The sequence below is a fragment of the Ascaphus truei genome, chromosome 4 (genome assembly GCF_040206685.1).
Source record: "Ascaphus truei isolate aAscTru1 chromosome 4, aAscTru1.hap1, whole genome shotgun sequence".
In the NCBI taxonomy this organism is placed as follows: Eukaryota; Metazoa; Chordata; class Amphibia; order Anura; family Ascaphidae; genus Ascaphus; species Ascaphus truei.
Genome location: NC_134486.1, coordinates 293,357,285 through 293,371,383, shown reverse-complemented (window position 1 = coordinate 293,371,383; position 14,099 = coordinate 293,357,285).

Genomic DNA, 14,099 nt, shown 5'->3' with positions numbered 1-14,099 from the left:
TAATGCCGCAACAATGACTAAAGTCTATGCCATCTGATATGTAACCTTGTGCTGTATTTCAGGCTCCAGGTTGATGGATGGTGCCCCAAAATGTTTCCCAGTGAGGACATGGGATTTTTTCACCTAGGGGAGAGTGTAGCCATGGCTGGTTCTGGCTATACTTCTCCCCCCCCCCCCTGTCCTGGTAGCTGCAGGCTGTGGCAGGCTATCATCTTGGGTTTTCCCCATCCTCAGGCAGCCTACCTACCTACCCTGAGTGGGGTGGAGGTGGAACTTGGTGTGTGCAGCCAATCCAGGTGCAGAACTTGTGCCCTCCCCCTCCGCACTAGGGAGGAAGCCATTCCAAATTATAGGGAGTCTAAGTCTCTCCCCCTTGGGATAGAGATTTGCCTTGAGCCCCTTAAGGGGGGGTGACTGCAGTTAGAGATCTACAGATTGCAAGGCCTCAATTCTGAGAGACGTCCAGGCACCATCCAGAGGTCAGCAACCTGTGCTATAATAGAATGCATTTGCTGTAACACCATCTGCAGTGGATGCTATAATAAAATGGATCCTGTTCTATATGCCGCTGCCTGAGTCTACAGTCTATTGGGTAGTGGTATGCTTGATGACTTTCACAGTGGCGACTTTCTCCAGCCATGCTGGAGCATGCTGTGAATGGAGGCGCTAGCACCAGAGAAGAACACAGCCTTATGACATCCCAAAAGCCTGTCTTGTTTCTGCATACCAACATGGACCCTCAGCATCTCCTGGAACCTAACAGGTATGATCAACCACATCACCGGTAGCAAAGACCAGATCTCCCAGAAGGGGGGTTGGGGGGGGAGCAGCACTACATTATGTACAGTAATAGAAGTAAAATGTAACCTCCGGCAAAAGATGTCTATATACTGTACTGTACAGATACTAGATATTTTGCTGATAAATCATTTGGTAAAGCTGCAGACCTAATATCTAGGGACAATGAGTAAATACAATTACTATTTATCTTATTTATCTCCAGTTAAATGATTTAATACCCAACCTTCTTTCATCTTCCCACAGCCACTTTTATTAAAGCAAGGTACTGTATTTGAACCACAGGGATTCTATTACTGCAAATCTGTGAAAGAACTTGGAGAAAAAATAAGGTACGGAGACAATTTTCACTTGCATCTTAATTATAGCAGCTTCTGCTCCTGTTCTACGAAAGCTATATGGTATCAGTAGAACAGTGAGATGAATGTCTAAGCTGCAGGTTTGGCAACCAATATCTGTTATTGAAGATTTACAATTTTATTAAAAGCTTCACTCTGAAAGTAAAAAAAATGAAGAATGTCATCCTGTTGTAAATATACATTTCTAAACTCTCAGTGTTATATTTGACAGTTTTATAGCATTTAACAATGGTATTTTCTAGGTCTGTGGGTTTTTTTTCTTTTCAATTTGTCTTCTTTCACATGGACTGTATAAAACATCAGTGCAATTAAGTGTTAGTAAGTATTACCATGAAATGTTTAGCCAGACCTAGGAAATACGCTAACATATTTCTGTCTTTGGTATAAGGGCAATTTTAGATCAAAATTTGAGCACGGTGTCATTTTTATTTTGGCACCTTAGCATTATTCTATCATGGTCTTTGCTCTATTTTGACTCCATGTGCATCAGCTTTCAATTTGGTGAATGTCAAAAGGAGAACATAAGGAGGAGTTTCATGACTGAGATACAGTATAGGCCTTTTTTGTTTATCAGTACCTTCAAATAAAAAAATCAAATCGTCTGCTGGGTCAGCCGCAATAGTAACTGTTACTAAAACCCCAATAAGGTTGCTGCTTTTTATTGCATGCCAGAGTGATGCTGCCACAGGCGGCCATATTGTGTCCACTGGACAAGTATTCTTGACTTTGGTTCACTGGCAAATTTATTGGGAGTGGAGGGGATCCTCAAAACTCAGAGGATCCTGATTCAGCTCAGGAGGACAATGAGCAAAAAAATAAACAGCACAGAATGCTGCTTTAAACCACTAACCTGCCTTGAAGCACAAGTGCTTGTGTTGTCTTTATGTTGGGATTTCCAAACCTATTACAGGTAGAGCTGTGAATCATCATTTTTTTTTTTTGGTGGAGCAGTAATCGTCGTTCAAATTAGAAGTCTAACGGGATTCCCAGATTTTATCAATAATGGCTTAGGCCTCGTTCAGGGAGCAGGCTTCGGAGGGAGGGCGTGCTGCCGTGCGAGCTGCCGTGGGACACAATGTATTCAAATTGAATACTGGTTGTCAGGGTAGCAGCTGCACTGTCTCCGAAGTACGGAGTTGATGTTGGCTACAGTTTCAATAAACAAAAAAATCATTTTTTGAAGCTGCAGCAGCGTCACTGGGACCTCGGCAGCCAATGAAATCATTCTTGAGAATGATTTCATCACTGCAACCTGGATCCCTAACCTGCCGTCTGTAGCCCCGCCCCCTCCCCGCCTCCTCAACTCCTGAAAAAGTCTGCTGGGAGGATGAACACACCTCACCCAGCAGACTGCCGCCCTCCCTCCGGAACGCCCTCCCTCCAACTCCTGCCTCTGGCACCCTGAACGAGGCCTTAGTGAGTCAGTAAAATACTTGTGTGTAGGTTTTGAGATACTATAGAAAATATTTACTTCTTGGAGAACTGAACCTACTTTACTGACTTATAAAAGCTGCAACATCAGGGCATTTACTACAAAGATTATCAGGGAATTTCTATGTAGTAGAATTTAGAAAAAGATGCATTCTGAAATAAGAATTTGCAGATAAACTAAAATCCTTCGGTTTTAAATAACAAAGCTCTCCCTGCAAATGAAAATTATAGCAAGAGGTTTATTTCGATCACATAAAAAATCTGATACATACTGTATGCCATATTTTGTATAATGAGTTTGGGATGCAAAAGGTTGACACTGCTTCATCCTGACTATACCGAAAAGCAACTGAGGTCTGTGAAAATGACATTTGGGCTTTATAAAGTTAAGTAGAGCACATCAAGATTGTTCCATGGGCAACATTTAGTAATGCGCAAAGACATTTTTTTACAAGACTAAGTGGGCCATGTGAACTAAGTGATGCAAACCACTTTCAATAAAATAGGCTGACTAATAGTGCTGTAAGATGTCTAATGCATTCAAGCATCAAATCAATGAGCTGCAAAATGGCTTACGGTGTGGTAAGGGGTGTCATGGCTTAGCTTCACTTTTCAAAGTTGGTTTTACTACATTATTCCGAATAACCGTTTAAATTATAGTAGACTGCTTTCACATACAATAGCTCTTAATGAGTACATTTAGGATCCCTCCAGTATTCAAAGTTTTCCCTAACTGCCTTTTGTGATGTCTTAAAATACAATACAATTTTCATGTATGTGATAGTAGCTTGTAATAAATATCAATATATCGCTTTTAAAGTACAATAAAACCACATACTGTATTTATATCATATAAACATACATAGTTCAAATGTTGTTTCTTTTCAATCCAGCATGTTTACACACAAAATATAAAGACAAATTTCGAGTCTTTGTGTACTTTTTTTTAAATAATAGTTGCCATGTAACAGGTTAAAAAAAATTGTAAGCTGTAAGCTGCAGACGTTAGTATGGAAATGTAAAAAAAAAAAATCACATTGTCTTGAAAGTGTAAAATAAATAGAAAACAACTAGAGGAAATAGCAATTTTATATAATAGTGTGTTGTATCTTTAAATTTAATGGACACAATTCTTTTGGATTGCAATGTTAAAGGTTATTGAACTATGTTTAACATAATAATAGATTGTGCTGAAATATAAAATTACTTATCTTTTAATATTTTGTTAGGTAAACACACATCAGACAGGGCGTTGATATTCATTTAAAAAAAATTGTATTTTAGAGATTCACATGACTGCGGTGGAATTAATTTAGATTTTTTTTCCTAGTTTGTAAAATACAGTACATTCTCATTTGTGCAAAATAAGATGAGCAACAAAATGAGCCTCTTTGCATGTGTACAGTATGTATGCATTTCTTGTTTTAGCCTTAGGACAATATAGCAAGATATTCAAGACTGTTGTACTGTGCCCAATGAGGCATAATAGGCATCTATCTGAAACAATAATGGTTGCATTTATTCTACATTACAAAGACATGTAAAGAAAATCAGACTACATGAGAATGATGAAAGAATGTTATGGAGTACGATTACTGAGGACAAAATGAGGACACGGCTTTATTACATGCAACGTTTCTTTATTTTCACTTTTGGTCATTGTTGCATGTTGGCACTGCAATTAAAAGTTAAGTCAAAGTTTCAGTTATTTTCCAGAAACACTCTTAAATATTTATAAGGGGCCTTATGTCTCATGTGCCTTGAGGAAATAAAGATAGAATTAATAATGAATGAAGTTGCTTTGCAGAAAATTAAAGGTTTGGAGCATGTGTTTAAAAATTAAGTAATTCTCAAGGAAGGAAGCAGCTGTTATCAAGTTAAAATCTTGCAAACATCATCAGCTACATTAGTACTCCACGTCCTCAGCATACTCTCTTGGCACTCTCTAAGAACCCAAAGGACAATATTGTAGATACTTTAAAAATGTGGTGATACTTAAAAGAATACATTTGGCTGTTTTGATTTCTATTAAGAAATACTTTATTTTAATAGGGGTGCATTCCAGTCAATAGTTTTTCCCTCCCTTTGCCACCCCATTCACCATCAGAGGATCACAGAGATGAAGGGTAAAAGAGCAATGGGCACTTTATCTGTGCAAAGTCCTGCTCAACACACAGTGACATACAGTAGGGGACTAGCCCAAGGCATTCAAACAACTGCAATATTTAGTTAAACAGTGCTTACAAACTAACTTAAAATATAAATTAAAAGTACTAAGAGGTGATTTATTTTTGTATAAAGGTGGTAATCACCCAGCTTCTAATTCGTCAAACGTTTCACTTGTTTTGTTTTCTTTTAGCACAGATTGAAATAAATACAAACTGAATATATTGCACATGCGATCTGAAGCAATTATACAGTGAAAGAATAAATGCAGCCACTAGTATTCATACAATAAAAACTGCCATTAACAGACAAAGGGAAGAGTGCTAAAGAGAGATGTCAGTTCATGTAATTGGGGAACGTTCACTCATCAAAGAGTTAACACTGCCAGAAAAATTGCTGTTCTCTTAAAACTCATTAGAATTTAATTAACTTAAGAAACTGGCACCAGGTCACATAACCTTTTACATTTGGGCATTTTTGCACAATTTTTGTAAAAGTCACGGAGGACTTTTTACAGAGATCATATTTAAAAGAGTTGCTTGCGTCAACATTTTTGTGCTAAAAGTGCAAACCCTCATAAAATGTGTGTTGAATGTAAATGTATGAAGACTCTATACTTGTGATGCACAGTTCATTGTTTGAAATTAAGCTTGACGGATTGCGTCATGTTGAATATCTATTGATACAATTTAAATTGACACAGAAATATGTGTATTTTTATTAAATGTAAGACTTGTGGTGGGCGCATGCGTGACGTGAGTGGGAATGGCAGCATACAGTAAGTCCATAGCTCCGCTTAGACCCGGCACACATTCACAAATAATAAGCATAAGCACCCACGGTTGACTTTTACAGAAAGCTGAATTAAAGGAGAATGTATATAAGGTACTAATGAGGTGGTATCTCACCCCAATAAAACTATCTAAATTTGTCTCGGGTTGCTCCCCCTTGTGTCCTAAACAATGCAGAGAGACAGCGGACCTGTTACCCATGCTGTGGTCTTGCCCTCGATTATCCCCACTATCAGAGCAAATTCGTAATTGGCTACAGAGGATTTTGGGCCTCGAAATTACGATGAACCCCTGGCTCTTTCTGTTAAACAAACCTGACCAAGATCTAGCCAGAGCGGAAAACAAATTAATTGCTCATTTTACAACAGCCACGAGGTGCGAGATTGCAGCGCTGTGGAAACAAAATATAATCCCATCTATTGACATGATCTGGAACAGAATTTGGCTTGTCTGCCAGATGGAAAAGTTAACATGTTTGGTTAATGACACGAGCTCAAATTTCCAAAAGGTCTGGTTGCCATAGCTGGTCCAGACAGACATTTAAGGGGTGCGTAATGCCACCACGTGGCTATAATAGAATCAAGTCCGTTCTCCTTTGATCAAGGCCAGAGGGCATATTATTGGACTATCCCTTCTAGGATACATGTAAGGGAAAATTGGGGGACACGGAGATACGTTGGCAGGAACTCTGGAAAGTGGTTGGAGAAATCAAAGCTCATCCGTGGTCGAAGAGAAGGGAAAAAAATCGCAATTCACCCCCTCTTCCCCCGCCCTCTCTGGTTATATGTGTTAAGTGTTTTCTGTGTCATGAGGCGTGTTTCAGACAATTGGGAAGGGGAGCTCATGTGATAATGGGTATAACTGTCTAAAATGCCTTGTGAAAAAAAAACCAATACAATTTGAAGTTGAAAAAAAATGTTGTGTTAGTTGTGTTAGTAAATATAAATTAAAAGTTAATAATATTTATAATAAGGATAATGTTAAAATAATACATTTTGTTAACCCATAATATAATATAATGAAACATCCTGCTGCGTCAAATAAGTTTTTGTTTGATACCTACAGTAGCCAAATGTGAAAATGAAAAAAAAAAATGGAAAAATGTTTGGTGAACGCAACTGCAAGATATTGTACACATTTGTAGATGTAACCGCAATTGTGCTCACTTGAATGAGCCACAAGGTACCTCAGAGCCATACAATGTTACATAGTTTAGTACCACTAAGTAAACATGATACAGCTCAACCCCGTTATAACGCGATCCGTTACAATGCGAATCCGCGTATAACGCGATGCAAGGGTGGCTCCCAATTTTCGTATTTATGAATACATTACAACACAATTATTGGTATCTTAAATACTTTATTGTAAAATGCATATAATTGTACATTATTTCTAATGCGATCCGCTTATAGCGCGATGTGATTCTTTGGACCCCAAGCACAGCGTTATAAGGAGGTTGAGCTGTACCACAATATCTCAAAATTGAATAAATTATACATTTCACAGAATGTCCTCGAGCTCTGCCAGTGTATCCACTAACTACACAGAAGAAGCACATACAAACCATTTATTCATCGAACCCCCAGTCTAAGGATAATGATATATGTCAGAGGTATTAAAGTATAAAATAATTAACTACTGAATGATGATACAAGGAGAGATACCTCCCAAAATTGGTACAACCAGTGGACATGTGTGAAAGGTGATCATTTACTTCTAAATAATGTACATTTCGGCCCTCACATGGGGCACCCGTGGCAGACATCTGGAGTTAACAGAGTACTCTCTATCGTGCGATTGTTATAATTAACATGCTATTATGTACATATTATGCTAGTGCCTGAGCAAAACAAACATCTCAATAAATGTCATATCACAATTGAGTATTCTATACAGTACCTCTCCTTAAATGAGTGTCCTGTAGAATTCTTAGCTGAATAGAGGTGTTTAACATTACACTTTATAGAGAATTTTACTCTACCAATAAATAAATGGGTATAATTCACTCTAAAGATACTTGACAACTACTTTAACTGAGGCATCTGTAAATAAATGATTGGTGCAACTTATGTCAACATTTCAGGACAGAAACCACTTGTCTAAATTGATAGTTTGTATCTAATGTAAGAAAGTCTGGTCTCTTAGGTTTTAGCAGTCACGTCTCATTACACAGTTAACGTTGTGTTGCATACTCTTACAACAGGGAAGGAATGGGCAAACTATGGGTGGTAAAAGAAATTCACATTAGGTGTCCACTATCAATTTGCCGTGTAGTAACTGACATTGGATGATGAGTAAATGCATCAAATACATTTATAAATGGTGATTTATCAAATTTACTGTTGAGCTTTTCTCTTTAAACTCTTGCACAGTCGTGGGAGCCATAAACATTAGCTCCAACTGCACATGTATTTTTTGTTTTCAGTTTTCTAGAATTAGCTTTCTTAAAATGTGTGTTACTTGATATCAAATAGGTCCAGGTGTGCAATCAGTGCACGGTAATGGCTGCATGCATAGTACATAAAGTATGGACATTACTTCCCTAGAACACTGGTGCAAAACAAAAGCAAGAAACAATAGGCTGGGTGTAATGTAGCAAACACATATGTAGGGTACTATCCCACTACAGTATTCTCAAATCCTTTAAAAAAAAAATAATAATAATAATAATATTAGCTGAGAAACCACAAGCTGTACCAATTGTTCATAGAAACACACAAAAAAATTGTTCTTGTCATTGACTTCTTAAGTGATTATTTAATCTAAAGAAAACATATTACAATTAAGGGACACCAGCAACAATGCTTTGGCCTCCACTTAGCCCTGTATTAATGTTACATAGACCTTTTTGTCAATATATACATAGAAAATCCTTTATTTATTATGTAAAACAATACAATTTTTTGTTTTTGAGTACACACTATTAGAAAAACTGTTGCTGAATTTGTAGTTGATTAATTTTTACAGTTCGGTACCTGATAGTTTGTGATTTGTTTCTGCTAGACTAGAGATGTGCAAGTTGTCACTGAAGTTCACTAACCAGGGGAAATGCAGCCAATCAGGATGGAGGAGGCTGCCCAGCCCCATAGCAACAGCCCTGTGCTCTCCCTGCTCAGGAAAATCCTGTGGCCCCCAAGCTAGTCAGGTCGCTATGACCATAGAGATAACACCGGACACATACATGTCTAGAAAGAAGTGAATCAAGGCACTAACTGGTGTAGAAAAATTGAATATATAAAATAATATATGTACTGTGTCTGCTGCCTAAGTGAGGTGGAGAATCTCACAACTCCACTGGAATTTACTAACAAAAAGAAAGACAATCGGGTGCATGGACATAGCTGATAAATTAAAGTATTGAGGTGTACCAAGTGATCTTCAGAATGAGCCGATAAAACAATATATTAGTGTAGCCCCCTGTAACAGCACAGGCTATACCTATCTCCCTTCTACTGTGGTAAGCCCTGTTAAGATCAGGCACCAGTAATCATCATGGGTTTTCCCCCTTCATAGCCCTGCCCTGAGTGGTAGATGCAGGCCTGGACTCTGCTGCAGGCGTGAGCAAGAGGGGAGGTTCTGCTGACATCACGAGGGGTGGGGCTAGCTCTATATTTAGCAGCAAACTCCTGTGAGTAGAGTTAGTAATACCGAGAGTCTGGAATTGCCGGTCAGTTATGCCGAGAGTATGCAGTTCAGTTAGTGTGCCATGAGTCGAAGAGTCCTGCGGATCGGTCCGAGGATTGGGGGGGGGGAGACCGCGGTTTCCCCTGCGTAGAGTGCAGAAGCAGAGAGAGAAGTGGATAGATGCAGCTTCCTTTAGTAGAGCTGATAGAGTTATATATCTGGTGGACCAATGCCCTCACCCCACTGCCTGGGGTGAGGGGGAGAATCCAAGCCCCACCGCGAGGATAACCTCGGGGGTGGGCCACGGGGTATTGAAGCCCTAGCCCAGACAATCATGTCAGAGGAGAGACTTGGAGGGAAGGAGAGGAGGAATTATCTGTGTGGGAGGAGAGCGGAGTAATAAGTACAGCTTGGCTGTTGTTGTTGCGGCTACTGGACGCCACTACCGTTGGGAGTTGCTGATCTACCAATAAAGAGACTATCCTTTTTTTTACCAAAGACTGTGTGTGTCAGGGTCGCCTAGACCTCCTGCCTAGCCATAGCTTCCTTGTCCACTGTGTGTGCTGCTGCCTTCTGTTGGCTCTGGGTTCCTCTGTCTGTCTGTCTTCTTGTTGCTCCTGTCTCTGTCCTTTATAGCTTTGCTTCCTGTCTGTTGCTTTTGCCTTTGCTTCTAGTCAGACTCCTATGCACATGCCTGTCTTTGATCCTGATCTGTTTATGTACCTGTACCTGTATTATAGTCTGTTCACAGTAAAGGCCCTTGCTAGTAATCTGGCTTGTCCCTGTTTGTTCCTTGCTCCCCGGTCTCAGTCCCTGCTCCCCGGTCTCAGTCCCTGCTCCCCGTTCTCAGTCCCTGCTCCCGGACCTGTCCTGCCCCGCCTGTCCTGTTCCAGTCTCCTCGTTGCCGACCTCTGCTTGTTACCTGACTTCGCTACCTGCCGCCTGCCTCGGACCCCTGCTTGTTACCTGACTTCGCTGCCTGCTGCCTGCCTCGGACCCCTGCTTGTGACCCCTACTTCGCTTCCTTCTGTTCCGGCCACCGAGATCCTACCCGCCACATGAGTCTCCCGTGACAGAAAGCAAAGGCCACTTCTGGATCTCGCTGGAACAGATTCTTCTTCTGCCTGCACCCTTTCCTGCCTGCTGCAGCAGACCACATCCGCATGGTTGAAGATAAGTACTTTCGTTTCTTTTTTGGAAATCCCAGTTGGGAAGTTTTTTTTTGCTGCTTAGTGTTCTGCAAGAATTATTGCGTTCATAACGAAAAAACATTTTTTCTGAGACTAGAACTGTTGCTGCAGAGACTAGTGCACCTTTCTTTGAGATTTTTCTTTTGTGCAGTGCCTGGGTTAACCCTTGCAGTACCTGTTGAAACCTTTTAGACTCTGACTTTTCATTCCCTGGATAAGTCTTGTCTCTGCATCACTGGTTGGACCACTGCTGTTCACAGGGTTCCCATTTCAAAAGACAAGAGTGCTTCTATTATTTTGTTACTGCATACTGTGATTTTTCCTGCAATCTGTAGTTTTTCATATGATTGCTTCTAAGGTTTCAGGTTTACCTGCAAGTTCCCCTAAAGTTTGTTTCTCTGCAACATATGATATCCCTACGCCTGATATCAAAGTTTTCAGATTTGACTGCAGGGTTCTCTGTCTGATATTCCTATGTCCGATGTCAAAAGTTTCAGATCTAACTACAAGTTTTCTCTGTATTAGTTTCCTGCTGTCTATGATATTTCTATGCCTGATATCTAAAGTTTTCAGATTCAACTGCAGGTTTTCTTTGTCTATATTATATCCCTACGCCTGATGTCTAAAGATTCAGATGTAACTGCAGGTTCTCTCTGTCTGTATGATATCTCTACGCCTGATTTCTAAAGTTTCAGATATAACTACAGGTTTCTCTGTCTATGTTTTTTTTTTCCTTGCATTTATAAATCTCTGTGACTGATGCTAAAGTCTCAAAAGGTCAGCTCTCCTATCTTGTGTCTCTCTGTGTCTAATATTCCTGTTGTTCATTCTAATGCTTCTGTTTTAAAAACACATTTCCTCTTTACTGGTTTCTTGGGAAGTGTGGTTTCTCCATGTCTGAAATTATGGCTCCCACTCAAACAGTCTTGAGCAGTAAATGTGAACACAGTACCACTGATTCTTCAGAACTTCTCAAAGCAAGGAAGAAGAAGAAAAAGAAGGGAGGCAATACTGTGGAAGTTGCAGAAGGAATTAAGAATGAAAATTTAACCTCAGAGTCTGCATTTGATGAAAGAGATATGCTGCAGCTTAAGGCAACTCAGAGACGTATCCCAAGAATAGTGGAAGAGAAGAAAGATGCCCCTACTCAGACGCTTCAAGCTGCACAGAAAGCGATTGATTGTCTTTATGGACGTTTAGATAAGGAGCAAGAAGCTAATTCTGCACTACAAAGCTGTCTATCCTCAGCAATTGCTAAGTGTGTTCTCCAGGAGAAAGAAAAAGAGCAGTTGGAGAGTGACCTGGATGTCATTTCAGGTGAGCTGGAAAAGGCATATACTGATGCTGCTGAGAATCGGCGCCTCGCTTCTAAAAGTAACGAATTCCTGGAAAACACTATGAAGGAAATTGACAGGCTTAATACAGAGTTTAAAGTCTCCCAGGAGGAGATTTGCAACTTCAAAAAAGAGATGGAAGTCGTTCGGGAGGAGAGATGCTACTTGAAAACAGAGATACGTTCTATGAGAGACGCCTCCGAAGAGTTAATGTTACGCCGGTGCTGCCCGCTGACCAGACCCGTCCCCTGAGCTGAAGGGGGAAGTGGTAATACACGCACCCGCAGCAAAGGGAGCATGTCCGGAGTGTGGTATGAAGCGTTGCCAGGCCAGGTGTAGTAAGGTAGACAATACTTGCCGGTACCGGTTGTAGAGATAGAGTGATGAATGCCTTGCCGAGGTCAGGGAGTGGAGAGTGGAGATAGGTCGTAGTCCAAGCCGTGTTCAAGGGGTTACCAGAGTGAGCGTTGTCCAAGGAGTCCAAGGAGTGCCGAGATCGAGAGCCAGAGGGGGTAGTCGTACAAGCCACGTCAGAACCTGTGAAAACACTGAGAGAATCCAGAAGTACTTCCATACAGAGACTATGTCGAGCGACGAGTGATGGGAAGCACAGGCATATTAAAGCTGGGCAGGCCAATGGGAAAAGGGGGCAGGCCTGGAGGACTGCAAGGAGTCCTCCCTGATAGGAGGGAGGTGTTACAGCCCAGCTAAATGTAATCATTGATTTGCATGGAACTGTGTGATGCTTGGGGGCGACACCTCACTGCAGGAGCAGTGGTAAAAAGTGCTCTGTTAGGCGTGTGCTCTGTAAGCTGGGAATGCATGCACATAACGTCTGGGGCTGGCGTGCGTGTAGGTGTGCGTGCAGGAGGGCGTGGGCGCGCCCAGCGCTGAACAGAGGAATCGCCGAGGGGAGTGATCCCGCGACGGCGGCAGGAGCGAGGAGCCGTGGAGGCCGGTAAGGCAGGATTGTTTTGTGTGTCCAGGGGCTCCCTGCGGAGAGGGAGTGCTCTGTGTGGGAAGCGAGGAGAACGCCGATTCCTGACAGTACCCCCCTCTTCAGGAACGGCCTCAGGACGGTCCAAGAACGGTTTCTCTGGAAACTTTTTCCTGAAGGACTTAAGAAGGGCGGGGCCTGAATGTCCTTTGAAGGTACCCAGGATCTCTCTTCAGGGCCAAAGCCTTACACTGCACCAAGAACTGGAGCTGACCCCTGGATAGGCGAGAAGAAAGAAGTGACTGGAAATGAATGGTTTTAAGAGGGACACATGAAAGACATTGGGAATCTTCATACTGGGTGGTAGTTGGAGCCGGAATGCCACAGGATTGATTTGTTCACAAATAGGGAAGGGTCCCAGGAACTTAGGTGCCAGTTTAGGAGATGGTACCTTGAGGTGGATATTCCTAGAGGAGAGCCATACCAAATCCCCTGGTTTGTAACTGGGCGCCGAACGACGACGACGATCGGCCTGTAGTTTCGATCTGCGGGAGGAGTTGAGAAGGGTAGACTAAATCCTGGACCATGCGGTTTGGAGGGAAAAAATGCATTCATCTACGGCTGGTACTCCAGAAGGAATGTTGGGGATGGGAAGACAGCGAGGGTGGAACCCATAATTTATAAAGAAGGGTGACTCCCGGGTGGACTCGTTTTTTGCAGAATTGACGGCATACTCTGCCCAAGAGAGGAGTTGAGCCCAATCATCCTGGAAATCGGATATAAAACATCTCAGGTACTTCTCCAGGGATTGATTGATTCTCTCCGTTTGTCCATTGGACTGAGGATGATAGGCGGAAGAGAAGGAATAAGAGATGCCCAATCTCTTCGTGAAAGCTCTCCAAAATTTGGATACGAACTGAGAACCTCTGTCACGAAGTGATCCCATGAATCCGGAAAATCTGCTCCGTAAAGATATCAGCAAGGGCGGGGGAGGTGGGTAATCCTTTAAGTGGAATGAAATGGGACATCTTCGAGAACCTGTCCACGACCACCAAGATAGTGTTCATTCCTCTGGACCTGGGCAACTCCACGATGAAGTACATAAAAATGTGGGACCAGGGGCGGTCGGGAACTGGAAGGGGTAACAGAAAACCCTGAGGCTTTTGACGGAGAGTCTTGCTTTGAGCGCACGTGGGGCATGCGCGGGTAAACTCCAGAATATCTTGAGACATCCATGGCCACCAGAAATTCCGACGAATGAGATCAGTAGTCTTCTTAAAACCTGGATGACCTGCAGATTTAGAGGAGTGACCCCAAGACAGGACCCCTGGAACAAATTTGGATGGTACAAAGAGTTTGTTGTCGGGAACGACCAAGTCCTTGGGAATGCGTCTCTGGGAGTGCAAAATCTTGTCAAGATTCTTGAAAGTAGACGTTGTGAAAATCCTCTCATGTGGAAGGATAGT